The sequence below is a fragment of the Mustela erminea genome, chromosome 6 (genome assembly GCF_009829155.1).
Source record: "Mustela erminea isolate mMusErm1 chromosome 6, mMusErm1.Pri, whole genome shotgun sequence".
NCBI classification, from domain to species: Eukaryota; Metazoa; Chordata; class Mammalia; order Carnivora; family Mustelidae; genus Mustela; species Mustela erminea.
In genome coordinates, this window is record NC_045619.1 from 11,890,343 (window position 1) to 11,896,342 (window position 6,000).

Sequence of the window (6,000 nt, forward strand, 5' to 3'; positions counted from 1 at the left end):
GAGGCCTGAGGATTTACAGTTGGATGCATCAGTTTAAATCCCATCCAAGGTTCCCTGGCTGTTCCCAAGGACAGCAGGAAGCATTGCCTGGAAAGAAAGCCTCAGGGGGAAACTCGTTCCTCTTGCCCTCCATGTAGTGACCAGAGCCTCCTCTGGTCTCTGCAGAGAAGGGGATAGGAGAAGGGACAGCACGAGCAGGCAGCACGGAGCCTCTTCCCCAGGGGGGGCCTGTCCCCCAGCCCAGGCCCCAGGCATAGAGCCAACCAGGAGAGGAAACTCCCTCCCATGATCGTCTTCTCAGCCATTCCGCACAGGAAAGGGCAGGCTCCCCCGAAGCCCAGACAGTCTCCAGATGGTTTTTCACTGAAGACTTTCCCAGAGAATCTTGGGAACCCAGGACAGACTGTGGGCTGGGCCAGAGCTCTGGCCAGTGTCAGGAGAACAGGCAGGTCCCTGGCTGCTTTAAGGTCCCATGGGATCCTGGAGCGAACCCCTTTCCCTCTGCGCCTGCATTTCTCCATCTGCCGTGGGTTGACTCGTGATCCCAGAAAGACAGGTCCAAGTCTTAAGCTCAGTACCTGTGAACGTGACCTTATTTGGAAATAGGATCTTTGCCAAAGTAATTAAGTGAAGGATCGCCGGACGATATCATACTGGATTTAAGGTGGGCTCTGAACCCAATGACAGCATCCTTAAAAGTACAGGATAAGACGCAAAGACGCACAAGGGGAAGGCGGCCTGAAGACACAGGCAAAGATCTGAGGGACAGAGCCCCAAAGCAAACGGTGGCTGGCCGCGGCTGGCAGGTGGGGGAGGTGGGCAGGCAACAGAGTCTACAGAAAACCAGCCTACCCACGCTTTGATTTTAGACTCGGGGCCTCTGCAACTGTGAGAGGGTACGCTTCTGCTGTTCTAAGCCCCCAAGTTGTGGTCATTCCTTTGGGCAGCCACAGGAATCCAGCCCCCCATCTCTGAGAGAACAGATGGGACCAGCAAGACCCCCCTCCCCGGGGTTAAGAGCGGTCTATGAGCGCCTCAAACTTAGCTCCCACCCTGAGAAGCTCGCAGCTGAGTTGAGAAGCCAAAATCTGCAGCCGAAGACTGCGTTTTCAAGCTCCAAATGATGTGCCTTCTGTACAAGGAAGCTAGGCTGCCCAGACCCACTCTCCTGGCCTGGGGAGTGGAGAGTGGAAATTCAAACCACAAAGCAGGATTCTCCACCCCGCCAGGAACCAGAAGGTGGAGAGTAGGGCATGTGGGATGCTGGCCCTGGCAGGGCCACCTCCCGGGAACCCAGAGTCCTAGCTGGGGTGGGCAACAGGGACAAAGGGCCACGGGCCAGCATCTTCTCTAGGGGCTGCAGTGGCTCTGTGAAGGGACTCCTGGACTTCTAAGGTCTCAGCTCAGGGGGTGTCAGGCTGCCCAGGTCAGAGCAAGGGGTGCTGATGGCAAGGTGCAGCCCAGGGCAAAGGGCTTTGCGGGCCTAGGAGGGGGGGAATTAGGAGACGTGGGAACCAGGAGCCCAGGCAAACACCCCTGAGTTTTCATGGGTGGTCAGAGCCTCACTTTCTTCTCCTGGAGCTGGACACAGCAATCCTAGCCTTAAAAGGGGTATAGGAACTGAAATGAGGGGATACACATTCAATGACGGACGGAACATCTGGCCGAAGTGGTATGAAGACAGGGTACCACTGTCCTACCGTGGAGCTGTGGCTTGAACGGCAGATGAGCTCCAAAGGAGAAGTTCATTTTCTTCCCAAGGCTGTGCCCCGTGTCTTCAACCAGTAAGCTTGGAGTTGGACAAGCCTGGGTTCAAATCCCAGCTCTGCCCTTGCCTGGGAGCGTGGCCCTGGGAAAAAGGGCTTCTCTATGGACGTTCCTGACCACATCTGTGAAAGGGGGATAATCTTGAGACCAGGATAGGAGTGTGCATACTGGTTGGCAGACAGCAGGTGTTTGACACTATTTCTGAATAACACATGAATTAAAATAAAGGCAGCTGTGTGAGGCCAAGAGCACTGACAATAAATGTGGTAAGAGGTACAGACAACAGATAGGAGGATCCGGGAGAGGGAGCATTTGCTCCTTGGAAGTGATCAGAGAAGCTGTGTCAGTAGGAGTCTTCTTACTGCAAGTGACAGAAATCTCACTCAAACTGCTTTGTGCACAAACCAGAATGCTATGCCAATGTAACAATGACAATATTTTGAATAAGCATAATGCACTCCTACCTCAGGGCCTTTGCACTTGCTGTCCCCTCTGTCAGAATACTTTTCTCCCAGATATTTCCAGGGATCTCCTCCCCTTTACCTCTTTAGATCTTTATCAGATACATTTAAATTTAAAAATTAATTTAACCAACACTCTGCATGCCTTTTTACTACTTTATTGCTTTATTTTTCTCTATAACGTTTATCATCATTTAACATGCTATTTTTATTATTGATTTTGTGCATTGCCTTTCTACTTACACCCCCTTCCCCACTACCATGTAAGTTCCACTAAGTAGGATTTTTGTCTTTTTTTTTTTTTTTAACTGTTGCAGTTCTAACACCTAGGACTAGGCCTTGCGTGCAGTAGGTGTGATGGTTAATTCTATATATCAACTTGACAGTTCCACAAGGTCTTTCTTTGGGGTTCGATATCAAGCTTGTGCTGGCCTTTGTTAAAATAAAATCCCTGGGGGTGGGTGGTGGAATCCCATCTAGTGACCATTAAGATAAGTCACACGGGGGACAATGGGGTTCAAGCTAGCTACATTTTGACTGAGGGGCAATTGGATGGAAAGTTCTGGAACACAGGGTATGGTCTCCAAAAGCACTCCAGCTAAGCTATAAGTAGAATGAGATCCTAGGCCTTCAGGGGAAGAGGTCCTAAGTTTTTACATCCTCACGAGTTAGACACATTACAGTTTATGAAGCATTTCCCCATCCACTATCTACCTGGTCCTGAGTGGTAGGAATTTCCTTATCCAATAAATACTTATCAAGAACTTCCTGCATGGGGGGGTGGTCAGGAGGACCAAGTGGGCCTCTGCATACAGGACTTAGGGCCCTGCCTGGGTCCTGGCTAGCCCGCAGTGCCTGCTTATGTGCCAGGGGAGGGGGAGCGGGCAGATGTGTCAACATGAACTTGGCCTGTACCAGGCGATGGAACTATAGGATAGATATGGTCCCTGTTCTCATGGGCCCCACAGTCCATCAGGAAGAGGGACATAATTCACTAATTATAAACAGGTTTAACATTCAAACCATTTCAATTCAGATGTTCGGAAAAGGTGATTTCTTTAAGAATATCATTTCTTTATTATATTCTGTATTATATTATAATTATAATGTATATATTATATTATAATATAATATATATTATATTCTATATTATAACATAATTTCTTTATTATATTCTATGTTATAACCAAGACCCAGAACCACAGCGTATTGAGTGCTGATTCTGTGTCAGGCCCAGTTGAAGGTATTTTATCGAGTTTACATTTCACAACATCCTGTGAGGCAGGTACCTTTATGATTGTTATTTGGTTGGCAGAGCAAGAAACTGAGGCACAGAGAGGTTAAGTAACTTGCTTGAAGTCACACAGCTAGCAAATACCAAAGCAGAGTTCAAACCCAGTAATCTGGCTCCAGAACCCACACCCTTGATGCCCATACGTTTGCTTCTGAGCACCCCCTCGTTGCCTTGGGATGGGGGGCAAAAGGGGCAACTTAGTTTGGGCCAGTTACTGGGATCTCAACCTTTCCCAGTAAGTGTTCATTGCCGCAGATTCTGTGTCCTCCGCTGACCCTGACCCCGGCCCCTAACCACCACCACATTCGCTCCTTTTCAAGAATGATGCGGGGGCGGGCAGCTGGGGGGCTCAGCTGATTAAGCGTTTGCCTTCAGCTCAGGTCATGATCCCAGGGTCCTGAAAGCGAGCCTTGCATGGGGCTCCCCACTGAGCTTCTCCCTCTCCCACGTCTGTGCACATGCTCTGTGCTTTCTCTCCATCAAATCAATAAGTAAAATCTTAAAAAAAAAAAAAAAAGTATGGTGCCTGCATATGGGAGGAGAGGGGGTGATGGGACTTCGGAGAGGGTGTGCTAAATGACACATGGTGTAAAAATTTCACTACCATTACCCAGTCTACACATATGAATATCGCCATGTAGGTGAAGTACAAGTGTCTGTCACCTGGTCTGTGGCGGACGGCCCCCAGGAGGGTCTGGCAAGGGCAACGGGGGACACCACTCTAGGCCCAGATGGTCCCAGAGTCTGACCAGGGGGTTGCGGCCTCCTGGTGCCAAGGTCAGAGCCCCGGGACATGCTGGCCAACAGCCCAGGGCAGAGGTCACAGGATAGGCCAGAGCCCTGTTCCAGCTCCGAGCGCCCCCAGTCCAAAGTGGGAAGGCCAAGGATTCCGTGGAGAAAGAAGCCGTGGTTGCCACCTGAGCCAGGCCAGCTGGCTCTCCAGGCTGGACCACCGCACCTAATTTTAACTGACCTGCTGATTCATCGGGGATGGCTCCCTCCCCCACCCTGGTCCGGCCCAGCCCCGGCCAGGGCCAGCCGCAGCCACTCCTCCGGGCCTGCCCAAGAGCTGCCAAAATTCTTAAAGTTCAAGGTCATTCCCCATCTGCCCTAAGCCGGCATTCCAGCCTCATCCGTGACCAATCGGCTTCACCAAACTTCTGATCCTGTCAACTAGTCTTCTCAGGGTTTCCCAAACATTGTGGAACATTCCCGCTTCCTTAAGTCCCTGGACTTAAGGACTGTTCAGGTCCCCATTCAAATGCCCCCTTTTGGAGGATGCCCTTCTAGACATCCCAGACCAAGGGGCCACCCTTCCCTGGCCCCCTGCACCTGCCACCTTTTCAGTGGTGACCGCGCTCCCCCAGAGGACAGACCGGGAGCTCCTACTACATGCTCTGGGGAGATTGAGACATCAGTTACAGGAAAGCTTGATGCCCAGCCCCTCTTTCTCATCTTTCCACTAGACCACAAGGCATTTTACTATCTCAGGCCGGGACAGTGGCTGACAGCATGCTGTGTGTCACCAAGCCCGTCTCCCTTCCTCGGGGGCCACGGCAAGGTCTCACTCCCGGCCTCCCTAGAAGCTGGCACGGCCGTGTGGCCATGATGGGCTGACGGAACAGGGCAGGAAATGACCAGCGTTACTGTCAGGCATGGCCCCCAGACCTCTCACATTCCCTTTTCTCTCGGGGGCTGGCCCGCTGGATACGGAGGGAGCAGAGGCCTTCAGGGTGCTTGGGGACAGAGCATGGGGCCCTGGATCACTGTGCAGAGCTTGCATGGGACTGGAGGGGAGGGACAACTGAACCCAGGAAGCCACAGCGAGAGCCAATAAGCTACGGAGGCTGGGGGTGCTGTTTGTTACAGCAGCTGGTGCTCTAACTAGGGCACTAACGTGCTCTCACCCACACCTGGTACTAAGTCCCGTCCATCCACACCCCCCAAGCGGCTTCCTTCTGTTCCATCCTCCCTCCTCAGAAGTTCCCGGGGTGCCCCACTGCCCTTGGAAGTTTCCTACCCTGGCCTCTTCCTCTCCCAGAGCTTCAAACTTGGTGTGTCCCCCCGGGACCTTCTCTTCCTCCCTCGGCGCCCTCTCTGGAGCGATCTCGGCTGCTTCCTCTCCGATGACAACTCCCTCAGGTTCTGATCCTGTGCCTGATGGGGTAAACGGAGGCTCCTCCAAGTCTCCAGATAAATTCCAGATGTTCCGAGCTACAACTCTGGGTGGGGGACAGGGTTGGTGGAGGGGACGTCGTGTCTCAGCAGAATAAGGTCAGGGAACGAATTCATGAGAAAAAGATCGAAGTCACACCAGTGAGAAGAACGGAAATATCTCCCGTGGAAAAGTGGGCTTTTGAGAAGGGAATCACTCTTCGTGCCCTGAGCTGGGTTTGATTTCAGATAAACTGGAGAGCTCGGCTGCAATCTGGGGTGTGGGTCCGTGTTTTCCTTTGTCTCCGGTTCCTCTGTCCCCTC